The sequence below is a fragment of the Dermacentor silvarum genome, chromosome 1 (genome assembly GCF_013339745.2).
Source record: "Dermacentor silvarum isolate Dsil-2018 chromosome 1, BIME_Dsil_1.4, whole genome shotgun sequence".
Classification (NCBI taxonomy): Eukaryota; Metazoa; Arthropoda; class Arachnida; order Ixodida; family Ixodidae; genus Dermacentor; species Dermacentor silvarum.
Window position 1 is genome coordinate 148,910,886 of NC_051154.1, and position 25,633 is coordinate 148,936,518.

Here is a 25,633-nt window from a genome sequence, read left to right on the forward strand (position 1 = left end):
AACCCTATTTTATTCTTCTGTAAATTTCATTAGCATGATCATGGTCCCCTGTGAGTAATTGACCTAGATAAACATACTCCTTTACAGGCTCTAGAGGCTGACTGGCGATCATGAATTCTTGTTCCCTTGCAAGATTATTGAATGTTACCTTTGTTTTCAGTATGTTATTATTCCACACCAATCTTACACTTTGTGGGTTAAGGTCCTCAATAATTTGTTGTTATTGGTCATCATTGTTGCTAAATAGGACAATCTCATCTGCAAGCCCAAGGTTGCTGAGATTTTTGCCGTTGATCCTCACTCCTAAGCCTTCCTATTCTCAGAGCTAGAATACTTCTTCTAAGCATGAAGTTGGAGCTTGCAATTGGAGAGATTTTCTCCTTGCGTGAGCCCTTTCTTGATAGCTAACATTCTACTGTTTTTGTGAAGAAGCAAAGTAGCTGTGGAATCTTTGTAGATATTTCAAAAGATATGCACGTTTGCCTCCTGAACTCCTTGATTACGAAATGCCTCCATGACTGCTTGTATCTCTACTGAATCGAATGCCTCTTCATAGTCTATGAAAGCTATATAGAGAGGTTTATTGCACTCTGCAAATTTCTCGATAACCTGATTGATGACATGGATGTAATCCATTGTAGAATATCTCTTCCTGAAACCAGCTTCTTCTCCTGGTTGATTGAAGTCTGGTGTTGCCCTGATTCTATTGGAAATTATCTTGATGAATATTTTATACAGAACTGAAAGCAAGTTAATGGGCCTATAATTCCCTGATGCCTCCCTTCTTATGGATTAGTGTAATGTTGGTATTCTTCCAGTTCTCTGGTGTACCTTCAGGTCATGAGGCATTGCGCGTAAAGGGCCGCAAGCTTTTCAAGCATAATATCTCCTCCATCTTTGATTAAATCGACTGTTATTCCATCTTCCCCAGCCGCTTTTCCCCGGGTCATGTCTTGCAAGGCCCTTCTAACTTCATCGCTAGTTATAGAAGGAGCCTCTTGTATCTTGCTCATCACTACTTCAAATGAAAGTAGCTTGGCTTCTCTGGGTACTTTACAGGTCAGTATAGAATTTTTCCGCTGCTTTTATTACGTCATCGAAATTGCGGATGATATGACCATGCTTATTAACCATGCTTAATACCCTGCTTATCTTTCAGTGCATACATCTTGCCTTGTCCTTTGCCAAGTTTTCTTCTCACTGATTTAATGCTGCGTCTATATTTTACGGCTTCCTCAAATTTTCGCGCGTTATACTTCAGAATATCTCTTACTTTCTTCATGTTGTTCAATTTCAACAGCAGTGAATTCTATCTGATCTCCTGAGTTTGACAGTTTCATGCGTTGTGGTTTCTTTATTAGGTCCTTTGTTAATTGGTAGAGCTTAACTACTGGTTGCCTTGGTGCCTTACCTCCCACTTCAATTGCTGCTTCTAAGATAAGCATAGTTGCGGTTTCATTAATTACCTCTATGTTATATTCATCTTTCTGTTCTAAAGCTGCAGATTTGTTTGCGAGCACCAGCGCGAATTGGTCTGCTTTTACCCTTACTGCGTCTAGATTGGCCTGTTTCCTCTTGACTAATTTTACTCTTTCTGTCTTCAAATTGAGAGAAATGGTAGACCTCACTAACCTACGGTGACTGCACTTTACCTTACCTAATACTTCGACATCCTGCAATATGCTGGGATCGGCCGAGAGTATGAAATCTATTTCAATTCTTGTTTCTCCATTAGGGCTTTTCCCGGCCCACTTCCTGTTGCTATGCTTCCTGAAGAAGGTGTTCATTATTCGGAGCATATTCAATTCCGCGAATTGTACCAACATCTCTTCTCTAGGGTTCCCATAATCGATGCCGTAGTTGCCAATTGCTTGTTCATCAGCCTGCTTTTCCCCCACTTTTGCATTGAAGTTGATCATGACTAAAGTATAGTGAGTTTGCACCTTTGTCATTGCTAATTCAACCTATTCATACAGCTGTTATATTTTTTCTTCATCGTGACTGGACGTTGGGGCGTAGACTTGTACTACCTTTATTCTATACCTCCTATTCAGCTTCATTACGACGACTGCTACCCTCTCATTAATTCTGTAGAATTCATCAATGTTGCCCGCTATGTCCTTATGGACTAGGAATCCTACTCCGAATTTTCTCCTATATATATCTGGAAGACCTCTGTAGCAGAGGGCGTGGCCGTTCGTCAGCACTGTATAAGCCTCACCAGTACTTCTCACCTCACTAAGGCTAATAATATTCCAGGTAGCGCCTGATTATTCCTCAAACTGCCCTGCTAAACTAGCCTCACTCGAGAGCGTTCGCGTGTTGAACGTTGTCAGGTTCAGTTTCCAAAATATCGAAGGTTAAATTCCTGAGCGGCATCAAAATTGATCTCAGCTACCTCATTTCAAATTACTCGTAATTCAATAGCAATTGCAGGCCTTTTTAAGAGGTTGCACGGCAGTCCACGGCGTTTATTGAATACTTGCAACTTATCCTCTCTTGCGGATAATATGCATCGCAGACTTTCCTGGGATGGAAGAGGGAACAGGAAGCGACATATTTCTACAGGACAAAGTATGTAAACAACGATGGTGTGTGCATTTACTTTTGATTATTCCTCACTTGTACTTTTTCCTGTGCCGTTTCTTGTTCTTCAAAAAGACCTGATAGCCAACACAAGCCGTCTGACGCACGATTTCCTGTTGAGTAGGTGCTGCACAATGGCTGGTCACATAGTCCAAATTTTTTGCTTAGACCAGTGCGGACTAGCGAGCATCGGCTCCCGCTTCTGTAAATGTTTTCGGTGCGAAAAACGTCTCATCTTCAGCGTATTCTTGCACCATTCGGCGCAGTTCGTCTCGAAGACCACGCCGACACCAAATTCTTGCCGGTGAGTGGTCATTTCGCCATTCTTCGGGACTTTTTACCCGACCCCGCCACACGGTTAGGCCTACTTTCTCGGATAAAGCGCGTCGAGACCTAGCTCTCGCACGCCGCCGTGCCTAAGAATGTCCATGCAAGTGATGGTCGAGGGGGAGCACATCACCCCCGAGGAGTGCCTGAAGTCCGGATGGACACGGCTATTTCCAAGCGCAATTGCAACGGCAGCCCGGCGTCAGCGACCGGGCGAGTTCGACACAACGTGGCAGCGGCCGTGGCAGGTCCCGCACCACCACCGCCGGCGGCGTCAAGAAACGCCTCGCCGTGGCCTCGAGGCTCCCCCACTTGCCGAGGGAGCACTTTAGGATCATCGTCCGCCCCAGAGGCGGACTAAACGTCAGGACTATCAGCCAGATCAAGGTGACACAGACCTTGACCATAGCGGCTCAACTCGCCCCGACCGAAACGGAGGGGGACATCGTCTGCCCCAACGTGGTCCAAAACATCTATGTCGTGAGTACGCCGACGGAGAAGAACGCCCGCGCTTACGCGAACGTGCAAGTTCTACTCGTGGGGTCTGCCCGATACGAAGTCAACTCGTACCTGGCAGCGCCGGATAACACGTGCAAGGGGATCGTGCGGGGCGTCGACCTCGACTTCGACCAAAACCAGCTGCGCGACATGATCGTCCAGCCGAGGAACCCAAAGGCCCTCGAAGTGAAACTCATCAAGGACACCACCACGATCGTCGTTCTTTTCGACGGACTCAAAGTGCCCAACTATGTCATGTGCGGCGCCAGCACGCTTCGCTGTACGCTTTACAGAAGCCAGACAGACGTTTGCTACGCCTGCGGAAGGCTGGGTTACCGCGCTGACGTGTGCCCGGCCCCGGTGAAAACGATTTGCAGGGGATACGGACTCGCGTCCCCCGCGGAAGACCACGAATGCTCGCCCAAGTGCACCCTCTGCGGGGGGCCTCATCTCACGGCGGACAAGGCTTGCAAACAACGCTTCCAAGTGCCCTACGTCGTCCGTCGCAGGAGGAGGCAGCGAAAGCGCGCCGAGAAAACACCAGCGCGGCAGGTGGCGACCAGCTGCCAAGCATGTGATTCGAGCCTGTCCAGGGCGTCCTCGAGGGGGCGCTTCGTCACGCCAGCCGGCCGACGCAGCCGGTCCAGAGGGCGCTCTAGCTCCAGGGGGCACTCTCACTCGAGAGGCAGGATCCAGGAGACCACCTGGGCCGATCGAGTTAAACCGAAGCCTCCAAAGGTAACGAAGGGTTCGCCGCCAGAGCAGAGCAATCCTAGAATCCCGCACTTAGAGCAGGAGAATGCACAGCTCAGAGCCGCGTTGCAGCAGCTCAGGGCCGAGTTCGAGTCATTTCGAAAGTTGGGTTCCTCTGTGCCGCCCGTGAAGGCCGCCATGGAGCTCCCCGCGGAAACGCAGGAGCCGGCGCGGTCCGCCAAGAAGAGGGCCCTCGCGGACCCCGTTGAGGGAGAAGGGGACCTCGAGGAATTCAAAAGCGAGATTAGAAACTCCATGAAGGAGGTTATGGAGTCGGTGCACAGCCTCCAAGGCTCAGTCATGAGCTTAGTAGAAGCGGTGGCTACTCTCACGAGCAGGGTCAACACCCTCGAAACTAGGGTCGCTCTGGGAGAGACAACCCCCGGGTACTCGGGTGCGGTTAGAAGTGGTCTACCCTCAGAAACGCTCTAGACGCGGTTCCCCGTATGAAAGGCCAAGCAAAAGCTCCAAACATGGCGGGTCCGGATAAGGGATTCCTAATCTGGCAGTGGAACTGCGCTGGGTTCCTGCTGAAAAAGGCAGTCCTGCAGCAGTTCGTTTGTTCACGAGAGCGTAAGCCGCACGTCATTTTATTACAGGAAACTCTTAGGGAGACAGTTTCGCTGCAGGGTTACAGATCTCACTCCGTCTTTGGTGCAGGCAGGAGGGGCATTTGCTTCCTCGTGTCCAAGTGATGTTCTTTTGTCGCACACTCCATGCGCATGGATCACAGCAAGGTCGAGCATTCTCTAATCGAAATCATTCCCAACGCTTGGCTAAAATCCAACATCTTTATTCTTAATATATACAGTTCCCCCAGGGACCAAAGACACCGTTTTGCGTCCCTCGTGGCGAGGCCGCGGGGCTGGCGGCGGGCTCCCCGCTGGTGGTCGCGGGTGACTTCAACGCCCCGCACCGCGAGTGGGGCCACCTGTCGTCGACCGCGAAGCAAACGGCCGCCTCTGGACCTCTGGCAAACGGCCACCGATCACGCACTCGTACTCTTGACGGACCCGGCCTTCCCCACCAGAACGGGCACTTTGATCACCAGGGACTCCACGCCTGACCTCACCTTCGTCAAGGGGGTGGGACTGGCCTCGTGGAGGAACCTGCACGAGAACTTGGGTAGCGATCACTTCATCCTGGCTACCTCCTTCAAGGTGTCGAGCAGCCCCCCTCCCCCCCGCGAATTTAGGGTCACTGATTGGAACCTCTTCCGAAAAATCAGGGAGGCAAAGATGGCGGATTCCACAGGCTTTAAAGAATGGTTGTTGCAATTGAAAAGGGACGTCGAGTCTACCACCAAGACGATCCGCACGGACCTCAAGGTAGACAGGATGGACAGCCGTCTCGCTCGCCTCCTCGAGGGTGAGCGAGACGGCTCCACCTGACCTCTCCTGGTCAGGTGGAAGGGGAAACGGCTCAATCGTAGACTCCGTACGAGGATAGCAGTACTAAATCGCACCATTGAGGAACATTGTCGAACGCTCGCTATTCAACAGTGGGACGAAATTTGTAATTCGGTCGATAGGCAAATGCGCACGGGAGGCAAATGGAACCTCCTGAAGCAGCTCCTGGACGAATCGGCCTCCAAGTCGAACCAGAGACTAGCAATGGACAGGATTTTGCACGAAGCCAAACGGGAAGGCTCCACCGTGCAGGAGATAATCCAGTCGTTGGCCGACAGATACCTACCCACAGGCCCCTCGGGCGACGCGGACTATCCCCACTACCGGGCTCTCCAGCGGGAGGACCTGGACGCTGATTTCTCAAAAAACGAAGTTAGGGAAGCGCTTTTTACCCTGAACGGCCGATCGGCCCCGGGGCCGGACGGAATTTCGAACAGGCTTCTTCGCAATCTCGACGAAAATGCCATCTCCACGTTAACGGTCGACATCAATCGCGTGTGGGATTTGGGTGACGTCCCGGACGATTGGAAGCTCGCGTCGGTAGTTCTTATTCCAAAACCAGGTCGTACTCCCGGACTAAACAACCTGCGACCAATCTCGCTCACTTCGCGCGTGGGAAAGGTCGCGGAACACGTCATTCACAACCGGATATTTAGGTACATTGAGGAACGCGAACTCTTCCCCTATAACATGGTGGGCTTTCGTCCGTCCCTGTCATCTCAGGACGTCATGAAACTCATTAAACACCAGATCATCGATAGGGACACCAGAAACGTCAGGGGTATCCTAGCGCTGGATCTTGAAAAGGCCTTCGATAAAATTTCCCATAGGCACATCCTCGATTCCGTTACGGAGTTGGACCTTGGATCCAAGTTTCACGGGTTCGTCAGTTCGTTCCTTCGGGGCAGGCGCGCCACTCTTAAGGTGGACGAGGTAAAGTCTGATCCCTTCGAGCTGGGGGCAAGGGGCACCCCTCAGGGGTCGGTCATCTCGCCACTTCTCTTCAACGTGGCCTTGCGCGGCCTCTCAGCCCGTCTGTCCGAAGTGGACGGCGTTAATCACGCTCTTTACGCCGACGACATCACGGTGTGTTGCGATGTCGGCAGTGAAGGTAGAGTCGAGGAATCCCTACAGGCGGCCATGAGCTGCACGGAGTATTTCTTGGCGGGCACGGGGCTCCGGCTCTCCCCGTTCAAGTCCGAACTCCTTTTGTATCGACCGACCAGGAGGGGGCGCATCCCCAAAGGTCAGGTGCCTCTCGAAAAGGTCGACATCTCCACTCTCACGGCCATCGGGCAGGTCATTCCCAAGGTGGAGGTCATCCGCGTACTCTGTATGCTCATCCAGGCAAATGGCCGTAACGGACAGACGATCGCTCGTATCGCCGCCAAAACGGACAGCATGGTCAGGCTCATCACTAGGGTCTCCAACAGTCGCGGAGGGCTGGGCGAGGACAACCTCCTCAGGTTGTACGACGCCTTCCTAATGAGCCACATCACGTACGTGGCCTATGCGCATCGCTGGCACGGATACGAGAAGGCAAAGCTCGAAGCGCTGATGCGCAAGAGCATCAAAAAGGTGCTCGGCATCCTCATGGCCGACAGCACGGGGAAGCTCATGCAGCTTGGAGTCCACAACACTCTCGACGAGGTTGTCGAGGCACAGCAGACGGCCCAGGTCGTCAGGCTCTCTTCCTCGCCTGCGGGGAGGCGGATCTTGGAAGCGCTGGGCTGCAATCCCACTGCCGTCAGGGAGAGGCGGTGCGCGCTCGACGCGGATACGCGGGAGGCCATCACGGTCTCGCCGTTCCCGCGCAAGGTGCACCCGCAACACAATGTAGGCAGACGCAGGGCCCGGGCGGCCGCACTTCTCAGATCCGTCGCTGGCGATCCGCGATCGGTAGCGTTCGTCGACGCCGCCCAATACGGTTCATCCGACCGATTCGGGGCGGCCGTGGTCGATCACAGGGGCAACCTCCTTAACGCCGCGTCGGTGCGGGGCTCGTCTCCGGCACTGGCGGAGCAGGTCGCGGTGGCCCTCGCCCTACGGGACGGGAGCATGCAGGCCGCAGATCTACACGGATTCCCGGGCGGCGGTCAGGGCCTTCGCCACGGGTTAGGTCTCGAGGGAAGCGGCCTCCCTGCTTTGCGGCAGGAGCGTCTCCCCCCACGTCATCACTTGGTTCCCGGCCCACATGGGGCCTCAGGTATCCACCGTCGTTTCCAACGCCAACGAGCTGGCCCACGCCCGCGCGCGCGAACTCACCCACCGCGCCGGGGAAACGCCGCTCGAGGGCGCGGACGCGGGGTTCCGTAAGGACTCGCTTCACACGTTTAACGAGATTTCAAAGCACTATCAGCTCGGCAGGAGGGTCTATCCCCCGCCCCATGCCAAGCTTTCAAGGCCTCAGTCTTCCACCCTTCGCATGCTGCAGACCGGGTCCTATGCCAGTCCAGCCAGGGTCAGCATGTGCGTGGACCCGTTCGTGCCCGATTGTCCGGATTGTGGCGATCCCTTCTGCACTTTAGAACACATGCTCTGGCGGTGTCCCTCGTTACGGGACCACGATAATCTCACCACGGAAGAAGAGTGGGTGGAGGCGCTCAAGAGCTCGACCTCACCGCTCAGCTACGGGCTGTCCAGAGGGCCCACGACGCGGCGGTCAGGCACGGCCTGCCCGTCCCAACGTGGGAGCGGCCCGCGGTGGCTCCTCCCCCGTAAGGTGTTCTCGGAGTCACTCCTCAGGATCTAAAATAAAGTTCACTGCCTGCCTGCCTGCCTGATCAAGAAAAAAGGAGCTCAAGAGTTGAAAGTTATGGTAAAGCTAGTCTAAAAAAAACTTTAAAAAATTCATGGGGCTGCAACATTCATATGGGGACGAATTACCAGCGAAGCCGTTTAGGCTGCATACACAAATGGGCTGCATGCATGGGCTGCATACATGGGCTGCATAGAGTACATTATGAAATCATACATTTTTAAGGCGAAAGACTTCAGTGGCTCGTTGCGCGATGGCCTTAAAAAAACACGGCGTCTAGTCAATTGGTACAAAAAAAAAGAACACTTGACCTTCTCCAAGTTTGCGACGGGTGGAGAAGGGAACGAGCTGCGCGCTAAGACAGAAAAACGGTAGGCGACCCTAATCTTTGACTTAGGTGTCTCTTAGCGGCACTCGCACCTCGGCGTTGGTGTTCTGTGCTTAGGTGTACAGTAATCAGTGATTTCTATATAATTATTATTATTCCGGACACTTCACTAAATCACACTTGTAACTAAACTTATGCTCTGATATCATGTCTATAATGAGACCCATTAATTTTTTAGCTTACTATGTTTTTCATTTTTTTCTTATTTATTTTGATTTTGTCCCCGGTAATCAGTGATTTCCAACTAATTGTAATTATTACAGGCACATCAGTAACTCCCCTTGCAACTAAACTTATGCTCTAATATCATATTTATAATGAAACCCATGAATTTTGTACTGTACTCTTGTTTTTCTAGTTCTTCTGATTTATTTTGAATTTCGTCCCCCGTCGTCTCAAGAGGTCAACCGCAAGTGCTGCGCAAGAAACAAGAGTAACACTCGATGCTCGTGCCATTAAAAAATTCTGGCTCTCCCGTAATCAAGAGTATATGTAAGCATGAAATGGTTACCGGCAAAGCAGATTGGTGCCGCTATACGCCGGCCTGAAAGCTTACTGAGGCCAAATGAACCTGTTTTGAGCTCAACCTCGTTGCAAGTCTCGTCTCGGCCGGCCTGGTCACGCAGCGTGGCGCCATCTCTCGAAGGAGGCGGCGCGAAAACCGCGCCGCGGAACTCGAGGACCGCTGGCATTGAAAATAACACAGGCAACCCTGTATATCAGCACCAAAAAGGGACAATCAAGTGTATGGTGCACTGTATCTGCGTTTGGAACGTTCGTATTAGAAACGACAAATTAAACTTCAGCGTACTAGAAGTTGCAACTTGAGTGATATTGGGAACAAATATAGCAATATATATATATATATATATATATATATATATATATTTAACTTGTTTGGGCAGTAACTAGCGTATTTAATGCGGTGCTGCACAGGGGTTGGGGTCCAGAGACCGCATTTTCTTAAAATCTGACACTTTGCCAGGATGATCTCGTTTTGCTCTTGAAACGATGCCCGGATGTTCTCGTTTCGTTTTCGCCCCATTCTCGGCTTGAGTGCACGGATAACGGCTCGGGATTTTGGCTCAAGGTCTCCTGAAGGTCGCCGACAACGGGAGCTAAAAGCATTGCATGCTTGTAACGAAAAACAGGTGTTACGTGACGTCTCGCGGCGGCGGCGGCAGTTATTTTTGGCGACAGTGGACTGCAAAGCGAGAGAAGCGGGGATGTAGGACGCTCGCCCAGGTCCTAGCGGATTGCGCGGTTGGCCTCGGAAGTATGCTACGGTCGAAGATGCTCGCCAAGTGAGAAACGAGATGCGACGTGTGAAGTGACGGAAGCAAGGTGTTCGACCGTGCGTGCTGCTTTCCCTTTGCTGAGAGGATGCAACGTAAAGTCGAAGAGAAACATCGTTGGCGCGAATCTGACCCCGCTACACGAGCGCGCGAAGCTGTAGCTAAGCGTCGAAAACGGGCCGAACAAGCCGAACTGCGAAAGCAGCAACGCGATGATGCGAGACGGTGCGTTACCAAGTGTGCAGCAGGCTTTCGCCTTCACCCGGAGTGTAATATGCCGCCGAACGTTTTATTTTTTTTTTATACAGCACCGCACTAGGAAGACGCAAGCGCCGCCGCGGTAGCCGCGCCTCCAATGCATCTGCCTCAACCACTGCTGCAGCCGCGCCGGCACCTCTGACACCCATGACGCTATCACCACAGGAGCGCAGGCCACGTGCACAGGCGCAGTCGCCACAACCGCTACTGCAGCCCCGTGCGCACCTCCGGCGAGCGGCGCGCTGTAACCACAGAAGCGCAGGCCACGTGCACGGGCGCCGTCGCCACACTCTTTTCCCCTCTTGCCCTACACGTCTCCATTGCTGCAGCGCTGTCACCACACTCTTTGCCCTCTCCCCTATCTGTCTCCATTCCTGTCCACGCACCGGCATACGGACACGGACGTAAGCCGCCCAAGGTAACCCCGGCCCCTCCCCCGGGAAATACTAGAGGTAAATACTCGAGATAAATACTAAAAGTAAATATTAGAGGTAAACAGTGGATGCATACTAGATGTAAACAGCTTCGGCTGTTTTTCGGCTATTCTTCGGCTAAATGTGAAAGGCTACACGATTAGTTTTTTTTGCTATCGTTGACGATAGGCGTTCTGGCCCTTCATGCCAATAGGTATGAGTGCGGCGAACGTCAAGAAAAACGGAAGACATTTGAGTGCAAGCAGACAGATCTGCAAAGGTACATGATATCATAAACCTCCGCCGATAATCTGTCGCGAACGTGCGTAGCTCTTGAGTGACCATAGGAAAACAGTAACATAAGCATTTAATTACTACTTATCCGAGCCTAGAAATTCGACATCACCCCTATTTTCATTTCAGTGAAGCTGAATTCCCACGGCCATACTGCTCGGTCCCACGTTTACACTACCAGAGCAGGTTTACAATAATACAACTGTTTACCAGACAGCGTGCAAAAGTTTTCCTTTCATATTTTATTATTATTGACAATGACTGGATTTGGGCACGGTGGACGGTGGAAGCGCCTGGCTCTTAGCATGCCTCCTTTTGTGCTTATCCAGGTGCTGCTCTTTGGTTTCGCCGCAGTAAACAACGACACGTGCATCGGAAACAACTCGACGCTGAAAACAACCGCAATCTACAAACATGGGAATGACGCACCAGTGCTCAACCCGCCACCTGCCGGCCACTACTGCTGGGCTGTGACGTCACCTACGACTGCAGCTATAAAACAGGATCTCCTGCACTGCTTCTTCATTGGGCACGGTGGACCGTGGAAGCGCCTGGCTCTTAGCATGCCTCCTTTTGTGCTTATCCAGGTTGGTGACTACTCTTCTTGCAGAAGCAATGATCCAATGTTATTGGTCCTGCCGTGCCCATGGCGCTGTCTTTGCATTACTTACGAATGTTATCATGCGTGTAAACTGCTCTTGTGTGGAGACATTGAATGCAACCCTGGTCCTACTGTTGAATATATGTTTGAAAGGATAATAGAAACACAGAAAGCCATCCAAAAAGACATTTCTAACTTGATGACTATGCAACACACACTTAGAGAATCTCTTGAGACGTTATCCGCTAGAAAAAATAATATTGATAAGGTGTTCACAGAATCCCAGACAAGTCTCAATCCAATAGCGCCAATCGAACAACACATGCGTCTACTTCAACAATCCTTTGGCACACAGCATCGCAAATTAATTGGCTTTGAGGACCACAGCCGTCGATCCAACGTCATTGTCTATGGCATACCGGAAGTTGATCCTGAAGCCGAAAAAGATTTGAGAGACAAGGTCCTTGTCGAAGTATTCCAGAAAAGGCTTGGTGTATCGGTTTCTTCGGTGGCCCGTATTCATCGACTTGGTAGAAGGAAAAATGATGGCAAAAACCGTCCTATAATTCTCAATTTCCAAGATTTCAATGAAAAAAAGGCTATATTTTCCAATGTCTCGAAACTGAAGGGTTCTGCCATTCACATTCAGCATGACTACTCACAAGAAACATTGCGAAAACGGAAATTGCTTTGGGATTCAGCTGCAGAGGAGAGGGCGAAAGGACACAAAGCTGCATTATTTCATGACAAACTAAAAGTAAATGAGCAAACATTTGTCTGGGACGACTCGGCAAATAAACGAGTTCAGCTCTTACCATCTTCGTCGACTTCAAATTGACAAAATGTTTCCAGCAGCTCTGATCCTTGTCAACTCAGTATCCTAAATTTAAACGCACAAAGCATAGTTAACAAAGCAGAAACACTTGAAATCACGCTGTACACTTATAACCCGCATATAACTGTCATAACCCAAACCTGGCTTCACCCTCAGATTACCGATGACTGTATTTTTCCGCCTTCATATACTATATTTAGGCGTGACAGAGCCTCACGTGGAGGGGGCATGGCGATAATGTTAAAAAGTAATATTCAGGCAATTTTGTTAGATCAGTTAGATAATCATGAGAGCCTTTTCCTCCAAATAACATACTCAGGACACACGTTTATTCTTTGTGGCGTGTACAGGCCACCATCTGCAGAATCAGATTACCTGCGCCGACTGCAAGACCGCATGTGCACAATTAGAAAAACGCCGATAATTCTTGTTGGGGATTTTAATGTTCCTGGCATTGACTGGGTCAATGAAAACATTGGAACTTCAGAAAACTCTGAAATTCTTTCTGATATTATGCTCACGCATAACCTACATCAAGTTGTGACTGAACCAACCAGAGTTCATGGCTCGTCGAGTTCGATCCTTGATCTTGTTTTCCTCGACCGGTGTTATTCAGACGTTTCTTCCCTTGTACATGAAGGGCATATCAGACCATAACCTCGTAGCTGTGTCCTTTTCTTTATCGCGTGGCCAACAAGCACAACCAAGGAAGTATAAGACCATAAAAGATTATTCAAAGGCAAAAGATGAATCAGTATTAGACTACCTGGAACTTGCTTTGGACACATTCTCGGGTAACAGCATAGGTGAATTGTGGAACACGTTTAAAGATCACTGTCAATACTGCCTCAGTACCTTTATACCCAACAAGAAAAAGCGCTTAAAAAAAGTAAATCCCTGGATTAGTCGGCATATTATTCATTTAAAAAGAAAGGTTAAGCGTCTCAGGCGGAAAAATACTGCTAATTCTAGTAGCTTGAACAACCTTAAAGCTGAACTGTCATTCAGTATCAAATCAGCTAGACAACATTATTTTAACGAAAGCCTTGCACAATTTATAAAAAATGACCCCCAGAAATTTTGGAGTCACATTCGTGACTCTCATAAGTCTATAGATCAGGTTCTTGTTAACGACAGTGTTGTCACATGTCACAAATCTATTGCTGAACATTTTAATACTTACTTTCACTCCGTGTTTTCTAAAGATGATGACCCTGAGTCTCAATGCGATCCATCGGTTGAGAATGAAGTCTTTGTGTCCTACGAAGGTGTAGTTGAAATGTTGCTAAGATTAGACCCCAAATGTTCTGTTGGTCCTGACAATGTCCCAAATGTATTCTTGCGCCGCTATGCAGAGCCTCTTGCACATTTTTAGCTATAATTTTTCGTGTCTCATTATCATCTTTTTCGTTGCCTTCTGACTGGCTTACAGCGAAAGTTGTTCCTGTTTTAAGAAAGGAGACTGGTTGTGTGTGAGGAACTATCGTCCCATTTCCCTTACATCCACCTGTTGTAAGATGCTTGAGCACATTGTCGCTGATCACATTCTTCAGATACCAAAAACTAAGGCAGCTTTAAGCCCCTGCCAGCACGGATTCAGAAAAGGATTTTCTACTATCACACAATTAGTTACGACCATTCACAACTTCAGTGCCATTTTAGATAACTCAGGACAAGTAGACACAATATTTCTTGATTTTAGTAAGGCATTTGATAAGGTTCCGCATAACAAATTGCTTCTCAAGCTTAAGATAATTGGGGTTCCTCTAGCCCTCATCAACTGGATTGCCGCCTATTTGAAACACCGTACACAATTTGTAGAAGTTGATGGCGCTTGTTCCTCACCCCTTCCCGTCTCCTCAGGTGTTCCCCAAGGAAGTGTACTTGGCCCCTTACTTTTTTTAGTGATGTGAACGATATAGTTTCTGCTATAGATCCCAGTGTTGCTATTAGTCTGTTTGCTGATGACTGCATGCTTTATAAACCGATCTACTCACCTTCTGATCAAGCCTTGCTTAATACTGCACTAAACGATGTCCTGAAGTGGTGCGACAAATGGGGAATGGTTCTTAATACAGAAAAAAACGGTATCCATGTGAATAACAAGAAAGAAAATGCCACTAAAATTTGACTGTTCTCTTGAAAACAGGCCTATTTCTGATGTTACATGTTATAAGTACTTAGGTGTTATCATTAATTCCCAGCTTAGTTGGACTGACCACATTAATTATATCACGTCATCTGCAAAACGAAACCTAGGCCTCTTGAGGCATAAACTTAAAGGAGCACCAAGCAACGTTAAGAAACTGGCATATATATCTCTCATCAGGCTGAAACTGGAATATGCAGAAATAGTCTGGGATCCACATACCAAAAAAGACATTACAGAACTGGAAAAAGTGCAGAGACGTGCAGTGCGTTTCCTCTACAACAAATTTCGAAGTACTGACTCTCTATCTGCTCTAATGGTAGCTAACCAAATTCAGCCCCTCCACATAAGACGAAAAATTTCTCGATTAAGCTTTCTTCATTCTCTTCTTCATAGGAAATTTGGAATTTCTCCAAACCCTTACGTCACGCCCTCAGTCACACGGAAAACCCGCCACAAACATAATTTCACCTTAGCCCCTTACTTTGCTCGGACTAACCAATATAAATATTCATATTTCCCGCGAACAATCACGGAATGGAATTCATTACCAGAAGATGTGTTTCAAAGTGAAAATTTTGTGAATTCCATTGCCAACATTGTATAAATTGTGTCCTATTCATGTTTTCCATATTCTGCCTGTCTGCTGTTAGTGAATAACCCTATATTTTATTGACTTGCAGTATTGTTTCTTGGCGTTCCGAATATTCTGTTTTATTTTTGCCCATCCTGCTTCGACCAACGAGGTCTGCAGTATCGTGTAAATAAAAAAATGCGCTTTAGATACAGCACAGTAGTGAAAAGAACATTCTGCTTTGCTTGTTAAAAATGTCGGCAGATCCCACACCCTGTGGGAATCGATGTAATACGAAGCAGTGTGCGGAGAGCCTACCAAGTGAACGAAACGACCATGAGAGTACCCAGATGTAGGCGGCTCTTTCATGACTACATGACACGCATGTCATTACACTCATGTCGTGAGTCCTCAGGAGTCCCTTTAGCTACACCGAAGATACCTTAAGGCGAAATCCTTAGCCATGCTCATGACTATGACTTCGACCACCAACCTTTAGGCTTTTCCTTCACTTAGTACCACATCCGAACCCGTTCCATTGTTTTTTGAGCGTTAATCTTTTTTCACTGAGTCATTGTCATTTTTTCTGAGTCTTAGTCGTGACTATGACTTCTCTTACAATCCTTTAGTGTTTCGTTCACTTAGTGCCCATGTTCGAACCTATTTCAGTAGCTTTTCAGTATTAATCTTTTTTCACTGAGTCATTGACATTTTTTCTTAGTCATGCTCACGAATATCACTTCTACCATCATCTTTTAGGGTTTCCTTCACTTACTGCCCGCGTCCGAACCTATTGCAGTGGTTTTTTAGTGTTAATCTTTTTTCACTGAGTCATTGTCATTTTTGCTCAGTCATGGTCATGCCTATGACTTCTACTATCACACTTTAGTGTTTCTCTCACTTAGTACCCACGTCAGAACCCATTTCAGAGGCTTTTGAGTGTTAATCTTTTTTCACTGAGTCATTGTCATTTATGCTCAGTCATGGTCATGACTATGACTTCTACCATCATCCTTTAGTGTTTCTTTCACTTCGTAACCATGTCAGAACCCGTTGCAGAGGTTTTTGAGTGTTAATCTTTTTCGCTGGGTCGTTGTCATGACCTACACGACACGCATGTTATGTAATGACATATCACTTATGTTCGTCATACACTCCTGTCATACTATCCCAATTTTAGTATACCTACCAAGTTAACGAAACGACCCCTAGACGTAGGTGGCTGGCACCAAGACGTAGGTGGCTAGCACCAAGACGTAGGCGGTTGTTTCATGACCTACATGACACGCATGTCATGACATATAATTTCTGTTCGTGCTATACTTTTCTCATAGTATGCCAATTTTACTACATACCAAGTTAACGACCGACGGACGGACGGACGGACGGACGGACGGACGGACGGACGGATGGACGGATGGATGGACGGATGGATGGATGGATGGATGGATGGATGGATGGATGGATGGATGGATGGATGGATGGATGGATGGATGGATGGATGGATGGATGGATGGATGGATGGATGGATAGATAGATAGATACTGTCAAAGTAGCAAATGTTCCCCAAGAAATGCCTCGCATTAAAAAAATAGTGTGGGCTCAACCTACAATATTTGACCTATCGGTCGTTTGTCCACCATTTCCGCGAACCAAAACAAGAAAGCAGCAGGACAACGTACTTTGAGTTGGAGAATGTCGCCTGGTCGATCTCACTCTTATCCGGCAGCCTTCAATAAATTCTGCCGTCTCCTTTTGCCACCACTTTTTTCTCTTTGTAATTTTATGTGGGGGCAACGCCAACCGAAAAAGAAAACGAAGCACCCCAGAATGTCGAGGTCACAGTAGACGCACGTTCACTGGCCAGAAATGTAAGGGAGGAAGTGGAAAAGCGAAGACGCCAACGGATCAAAAAAAAAAGGGGGGGGGGGGGCATAACTGGATGCGGCCACTGTGGAAGAGAAGGACGGGAACGGGGTAAATGAGCAAAATTTTGGGACATATATTTATGCTGGAATGGACAACGCCAGCCCTCTCCGCGTTGGGACGTATTTTGTCCCAAAATACTCAAAGTAGGCGTTAGAGTAATGTATTTGAAACGCGAATGCCTTTATCAAATTACGGGGTTTTACGTGCCAAAACCGCGATCTGATAATCTGGCACGCCTTAGTGGGGACTCCAGAATAACTTGGACCACCTAGCGTTCTTTAAAGTGCACCTAAACCTAAGTAAACGAGTATTTTCGCATTTCTCCCCCATCGAAATTACTTTGATCCCGCAACCTCGTTCTTAGCAGCCGAACACCATAACCACTAAGCAACCACGGCAGGTAGCGAATGCCTTTCTCGGCAAACTTTTCAACAGGTATCTTTTGAAATCGCATGGGGAAAATGTTTTGTGCATGAATATGTCTCAGTGGCACTATTACGTGAGTTAGTAACGGATGCAGAGTACCAAGATATAACATTTCAATTATCAAATATTAAGGGTCATTCTGCAGTTAAGTTGGAGGATTTTAGTGTGGAATGCATTGATGTGTAGTGTTCTGTTCGATTATTTTTTTGCCTGAAAATGTCACTCGTGCAAGTGAATATTATGTTGTAATATGCTGAAAGTGGGGGGCAGTGTCACGGAGCGGCATAGTTTCTAGTCATCGACACGCCGATTAACGGACGCCCATAACGTCGTGGTCTCACGGTGCGGCCTATAGTTTCGAGATAGCGACACATTAATTAACGGGCGTCAAAAAAAAAACGTCGTGGTCTTACGGTGCTGCATAGTTTCGAGACAGCGACACGCGCCGATTAACGGGCGCCGTATGACCGACGGCCGCTGCTGCTTATGTGCTGATCAACGGCACATAGTTTGGGAGGTCACGCGCAAGTTGCGCCAGTTGATGAGCGACGCTTCTGCGCGAGTTCGTGACAAATCGTGTTTTGTTTGACAGTAGTGCTTTCCTTTCGACGCACGTTTGGTAAGTTGCATTCATTATTATTCATTTCTCTGACGATACCTTGAAACAACTTTGAGTTTTAGGCACGTTTTGTTAGGCAGTGTTGGCCTCTTCTGATCGTGGTAGAGGCAGATAAGTTTTCGAGTTAATTTTATGTTTGCTTTCAGGAAAACGTGACAGCTGAACGCTCGAGCAAGGATAGCGTCAGTGTTGTTGTTTTTTTTTTTCGCAGAAATATGCAGATAGTTCACGTGAGTTTCCGTTAAACTAAGACTTTCTTTTCAGATTTCGCGAGTTCTGAAAATAACACGGTATCAGGTTAGATACTGGTTATTCTGCAGCCTACTTCAGCTGATTTTCGAAATCGCCGGATGGGTGTTCCCACACGCACGTAGAGAGTACCGCACCTTACAAACGGGCTGTGCGGATCACTTTTAGTAATGGTATATTCCACAGATTGCTTTTGCTTCAACATATTATGTAGGGTTATGTCTAAGGCTGTGCGTGTTTCAGACGTGTATTTAGAAGACGGTAGCATTTAAGTTGCATTTAGTGCGTGGAATTCGTACTTATAAATAAGCGCGAATTTTCTTGTAGCCTTGAACGCGTAACTTGCGCAGGTTTTTTTTTTTTTTTAGGCGTGATTCGCATGCAAAAGTTTTGACCGCAAAGTGAGAGCGAGTGTGATAGTGCATCCGTGAGGTCAAGGAGGCTCTCAGTGGCACTATTACGTGCGTTATTAACGGATGTAGAGGACGAACAGCCAGTGCATGGCGGTTGTGCCGCATATGATATTGCAATGACCATTTACTTGGAATCATCCTGCAGTTCATTTGGAGGATTATGGTGTTGTCTACCTAGACGTGTAATGTTCTGTTCGGTTGTTTTTTTTTTTTTTTGTAGTAAGTTGAAGGTCGTAAGTCCAAATCCTCCTCCAGTCCACTACATATTCAGGCATGGAGTGGCGCCTGACACCAGCAAAAAAAAATATCACCGAGAGTCTAGTGGGGCTCTACTAGTCCAGGCGCAACCAAATTAGAAAGGCCCACTCAGCTTCAACAAGGTCACTCCCTCACCAGAACAGAAATTGGCCTCCCTGGTGCAGTATTCGGCCGCTACCTCGATAATGACTCCTGCCATTTACCCATGGCCCTCAGTCCCCAGCGGCTGCGGAGCACTTGACCAAGGCGGTGGTCAGACCTGTGACGCGGCAGAGGGTGCTAAGAATCTCTGGGTCCGGACAGGCCGCCAATGGAAACTGAGCCTGGCTACGTTCAACACGCGCACTCTCTCGAGTGAGGCTAGCTTAGCAGGGCTATTTGAAGAATTATCATGTATTGCCTGGGATATTATTGGCCTTAGTGAGGTGAGAAGAACTGGTGAGGCTTATACATTGCTGACTAACAGCCACGTCCTCTGCTACAGAGGTCTTCCAGATAGGAACGAATTCGGAGTAGAATTTCTAGTCCATAAGGACATAGCGGGCAACATTGATGAATTCTAGAGCTATAATGGGAGGGTAGCAGTCGTCGTAATTAAGCTGAATAGGATGTATAGAACGAAGGCTGTACAAGCCTACGCCCTATCCTCCAGTCACTATGATGAAGAATTAGAACAGTTTTATGAAGATGTTCAATTACCAATGAGAAAGGTGCAAACTCAGTATACTGCAGTCATGGGCGACTTCAATGAAAAAGTGGGGGAAAAGCAGGCTGGCGAGCAAGCAATTGGCAACTACGGCATCGATTCTAGGAACACTAGAGGAGAGATGTTGGTGGAATTCGCGGAAAGGAATAGGCTCCGAATAATGAATACCTTCTTCAGGAAGCGCAGCAACAGGAAGAATAAAGTTAATCATGAAGAAACAGGCCAACCTAGACGCAGTAAGGGTAAAAACAGACCAATTCAGGCTAAACAAATATGCAGCTTTAGAGCAGGAAAATAAAGACAACATAGAGGTAATGAATGAAACCGTAACTAGGTTGATCTCAGAAGCAGCAATTGAAGTGGGAGGTAAGGCACCAAGGCAACCAGTAGGTAAGCTCTCCCAAGTACGGCCACGTCGCCTGCTTCACACAGTTCGGCAGTGGTGCACGTACAGCACGGATCTGATTCCTATCGATACCCGCCGGGGTGGCTCAGTCGGCTAAGGCGTTGCGCTGCTGAGCACGAGGTAGCGGGATCGAATCCCGGCCGCGGTGGCCGCATTTCAATGGAGGTGAAATGCAAAAACGCCTGTGTGCTTGCGTTGTAGTGCACGTTAAAGAACCCCAGGTGGTCAGAATTATTCAGGAACCCTCCACTACGGCGTGCCTCATAATCATAACTGGTTTTGGCACGTAAAACACCTGAAAGAAGAATATTCCTATCGTTCTCTGCCTTCGCAGGTGAGGAACTTTGTGCCATAGGTTTTGTAGGACTTTAAAGTGCACTGCTGCCGAACAATTCATTGTGGTTACCTGTACTGTATTTTGCTTGCGCTTGCTTTATCAATGGCGGGAAAGGATTCTGGAAAGAATGCTGCAAAGGGGGGCGGTGCTCCTTCGGAACAGGACGCTGGAAACTCAAAAGATTTGCGTGAGATGACTAAAGCAGTTGAGAATTTGTGGCGTGATTTCAGAAAAGAAATACGGGAGCTTAAGAAAGGTGTATCATATTGCACTGACATCTGTAATGATGTCAAAGATATTGCAACTGAGATCAAGAACTTGAGAGTTGAAATGCAGGAATTTCTCAGGCAGAACACACAACTCAAAGGCGAAAACGCTCTGCTAACACAAAGATGTGAACATCTTGAGCAATACCAGCGTTTGAACAACCTCGAGATAAGGGGCGTCCCACATGGGAACGACCCGCTTTCTGTGATAAACAAAATAGGCGAGATTGTAGGGGAAAGCATAAATAGCATGGTTGACATTCACACGTGTCACTGGGTGCGCACTCCTAAACCGGATGCCAGGAACATATTTGGCTTTGTAAGGCGGAGTAAGCGCAATGACTTGCTATCAAAGTGCAGAAAGAAGAAGATTGACACTTCGATGCTCGATCTGGTAGGAAAAACTCCGATTTTTGTGAATGAGCATTTGACGCTAAAAAACAAGGCACTGCTCTCAGATGCGATCAAAAAGAAAAAGGCAGCCAAATGGAAATTTGCCTGGACCTCTGGAGGCAAGGTGTTTGTGCGTAAAGATGAAGGATCCGACATTATTCGTACTGCTCATGAAGGAGACTTGGATAAAATAAACGGTTAAAGACTGAGGCGAACTAATGGCTTTTTGTTATTTTCTTCATGATGACGTACCCAGACGACAATTGCAGATACTATACGGTTGACGAATTTATTCCGTGATTTTTCTTGTGGCAAGTTTTTTTTCTGCAATGCATGCAACCTGTCGAAGTATTCGACCAAAAGAAGATGACATTGCTGCTATTGTGCATTCTTTGGCCGTACAGTTTGACATTTTAATGTTCATTGAAACATGGCTATCAGATAACGACACTAAACCCCACTTTCCGGGCTACTGATCTGAACATCTCTGTCGTAAGCAATAGAAGGGCGGAGGGTTGGCTGTGTACTTTAGGGATACTTTTTCTTACGAGCTGTTAGATAATTTCTCAACTATGAACGCTGATTTTGAATGTTTATGCTTACGTATTGGAAAAATAGTGGTGGTCACTTTTTACCGGCCACCGATGGGACACAAAGGTCGCTTCTTAGAATTCATGGACTTGGTGTTGGCATCCCCTGTCTTTTCTAACACATCCTGCGTAATAATGGGAGACATCAATATTGACTTAGCTTCCAATGATCCTTACGTAGAAACCTTTGAGACAGTCTTATCAACATATGGGTTCCCAAACTATATACGGCAGCCAACTAGACTACACAGCTAACTGCGACAATTTTGGATATTTCCATAACAAACGCTAATGCACAGGAACTTAATACTGGAATATTTTCGTATGATCTAAGCGATCATTTGCCTGTGTTTCTGCTTCTTTCAATTTCAAAGCTCCAACTTAAACAAAAACATGAATGAGAAGGGCGGCGAGCCATAAACCCTGAAACCCAAAAAGAATTTTTTCGTCTAGTTGAACTGATTGATTGGAGTGAAATACATAATGAAGATAATAAAAACGTATATATATAGCTTATGAAAAATTCTATTCTTTACTACGCGATTCCTATAATGCTGCATTTCCAGTATTAAAGTTGTCCTGTCGTACTAGAAAGAAACTAAAGAAACCATGGAATAATGCTCAGCTTTATCAACGTATCAAAATAAAAAAAACCGGCTATAAAGTAAGGGATATTCGAAATTATAACGTGGGAAAGATTGAGGAAGCCGTAAACTATGGACGCAGCATTAAATCAGTAAGACGAAGGCTTGGCATAGGACAAGGCAAGATGTATGTACTGAAAGATAAGCATGGTCATATCATCAGCAATTTCGATGACATAGTAAAAGCAGCGGAAGAATTCTATACTGACCTATACAGTACCGAGTGCAGCCAAGCTACTTGCATTTGAAATAGTGATGAACGGGATACAAAGGCTCCTTCTTAACTAGCGATGAAGTTAAAATGGCCTTGAAAGACATGACCAGGGGAAAAGCTGCTGGAGAAGATGGAATAACAGTAGATTTAATTAAATATGGAGGAAATATAATACTTGAAAAGCTTGCGGCCCTTTATACGCAATGCCTCACAACTTCAAGTGTACCAGAGAGCTGGAAGAACGCCAACATTATACTAATCCATAAGAAGGGAGACGTTAAAGAATTGAAGAATTATAGACCTAGTATAGTGTTTTCAGTATTGTATAAAATATTCACCAAGATAATTTTCAATAGAATCAGGGCAACACTTGACTTCAGCCAACCAAGAGAACAGGCGGGCTTCACGAAGGGATATTCTACGATGGACCACATCCATGTCATCAATCAGGTAATCAAGAAATCTGCGGAGTACAATAAACCTCTCTATAGGGCTTTCATAGATTATGAAAAGGCATTTGATTCAGTAGAGTTACCAGCAGTCATAGAGGCATTGCGTAATCAAGGACTACAGGAGGCATACGTGAATGTCTTAGCAAATATCTACAAGGATTCCACATGGTTCTCCACAAGAAAAGTAGAAAGTTACCTATCAGGAAAGGGGGCAGGCAAGGAGACACAATCTCTCCAATGCTATTCACTGCATGCTTAGAAGTATTCAAGCTCTTAGACTGGGAAGGCTCAGGAGTGAGGATCAACGGCGAATATCTCAGCAACCTTCGGTTTGCAATGACATTGTCCTAATCAGCAACAGTGGAGACGAATTACAGCAAATGATTGAGGATCTTAATCGAAAAAGTGTAAGAATTGGGTTGAGGATGAATATGCAGAAGACAAAGACAAATGTTCAATAGCCTGGCAAGGGAACAAGAATTCAAGATCGCCAGTCAGCCTCTATAATCTGTAAAGGAGTACGTTTATATAGGTCAATTGCTCAAGGGGACCCTGATCATGAGAAAGAAATTTACAGAAGAATAAAATTGGGTTGGAGTGCATACGGCAGGAATTGCGAAATCCTGACTGAGAGCTTACCACTGTCGTTGAAAAGAAAAGTACACAATCATTGCATTCTACCGGTGCTAACATATGGGTCAGAAACTTGGAGCTTAACAAAGAAGCTCGATTTCAAGTTAAGGACCGCACAAAGAGCAATGGAACGAAACATCTTAGGACTAACGTTGAGAGACAGGAAGACAGCGGTGTGTATCAGAGAACAAACGGGGATAGCCGATATTCTAGTTGACATTAAGCGGAAGAAATGGAGCTGGGCAGGCCATGTAATGCGTAGGATGGATAACTGGTGGACCATTAGGGTTACAGAATGAATACCAAGAGAAGGGAAGCGCAGTCGAAGTCGGCAGAAAGCCAGATGGGGTGATGAAGTTAGGAAATTTGCTGGCGCAAGTTGGAATACGCTAGCGCAAGACAGGGGTAATTGGAGATCTCAGAGAGAGGCCTTCGTTCTGCAGTGGACATAAAATATAGGCTGATGATGATGATGAAGAGTTAACAACAGGCACCACTTTCAGGATCAATAGACTCTCAGATATAATTATTTATTTATTTATTTATTTATTTATTTATTTATTTATTTATTATTTATTTATTTATTTATTTATTTATTTATTTCACCCGCAAGACCAAGGTATTACAGAGGGGAGTGGGTAAAAAAAAGAAAAAAAACATGCATAAGTAACTAACAAAGCAGCAAAAAGTGGTTTAGTTAATACACCAAAAATTGACTAGCTAATTATATCAAGAAGCGATGATGTCGGATATGGCCGAACAAAGTTTTGAGTTGTCCTTGATTGCAACAACTGCGCCGGGAAGGTGGTTCCATTCTTGAGAAGTCCTGGGAATAAATGATTCTTCACAGGTTCTGGTGTGGCAGTGAATTATTCCAACCTTATGGCTAAGGTTGGCTAATAATGCTCAGCTTTATCAACGTATCAAAATAAAAAAACCGGCTATACCACAACTTTATTCATTCACGAGACTCAGCTACATTGTCAGAATTCAAAAAGTACCGTAATGCTTTAACAACCGACTTAAGGAAAGCGAAACGGCACTACTACCACAATCTTTTTGAGGGCGTATATAATACTCCACGTCGAATATGGGAGGCTTCAAACTCGATAACTTCAAGAAAGAAAGCCAGCGATAAAATTACGGAACTCGTAGTTAATGGTGAAACTCTCAGTGGTGAAGGGCTAGCTAATGCAATAAACACGCATTTTCTTGATGCAGGTTCCTATAACACCAATGTAAACGTGTGCGATGGTACAATGCCAATGGATGCAACACTGAGTCAATCTCTTTTCCTACGATCTACTGACCCAAATGAAATCTCAAATATAATCGACAAGCTTGAAAATAATATAACTCCTGGTGTTGACGAACTTGGCTCAAATGAAATAAAGTTAATATCGCCATTGATATGATAAGTTCTCAGCTATATAATTAACCTTACTTTGACTACTGGTGTATTTCCTAAACAATTGAAAATCGCTAAAGTTACTGCAGTATACAAAGGTGGTGACGTAAGCGCCCTATCTATACAGACCTATTTCAGTACTTCCTGCAATATCTAAAATATTTGAATGCATTATTTATGACAGATCAGTCTCATTTTTTGAAAGACATCAAGTAATAACTCAGTGCCAGTATGGATTTCGGAAGCACCGGTCGACTGAAAAGGCTCTTGTGTACATAAAAGACGGAATAATCGAAGACATGGAAAGTAGAAAATACACACTGGGTTTGTTTTTGGACATTGAGAAGGCATTTGATTTTATACAGTTCGATTTGTTACTCCACAAATTATCTAGATACGGAGTGCGGGGTATTGCATTAGACCTTCTTAATAGTTATTTGCATGATCGATATCAGTTTGCCAAAACTAATGACGCTGTGTCGATGCTTGCGAAGCTAAAACATGGAGTGCCGCAGGGATCTATATTAGGTCCATTATTATTTCTTATTTACA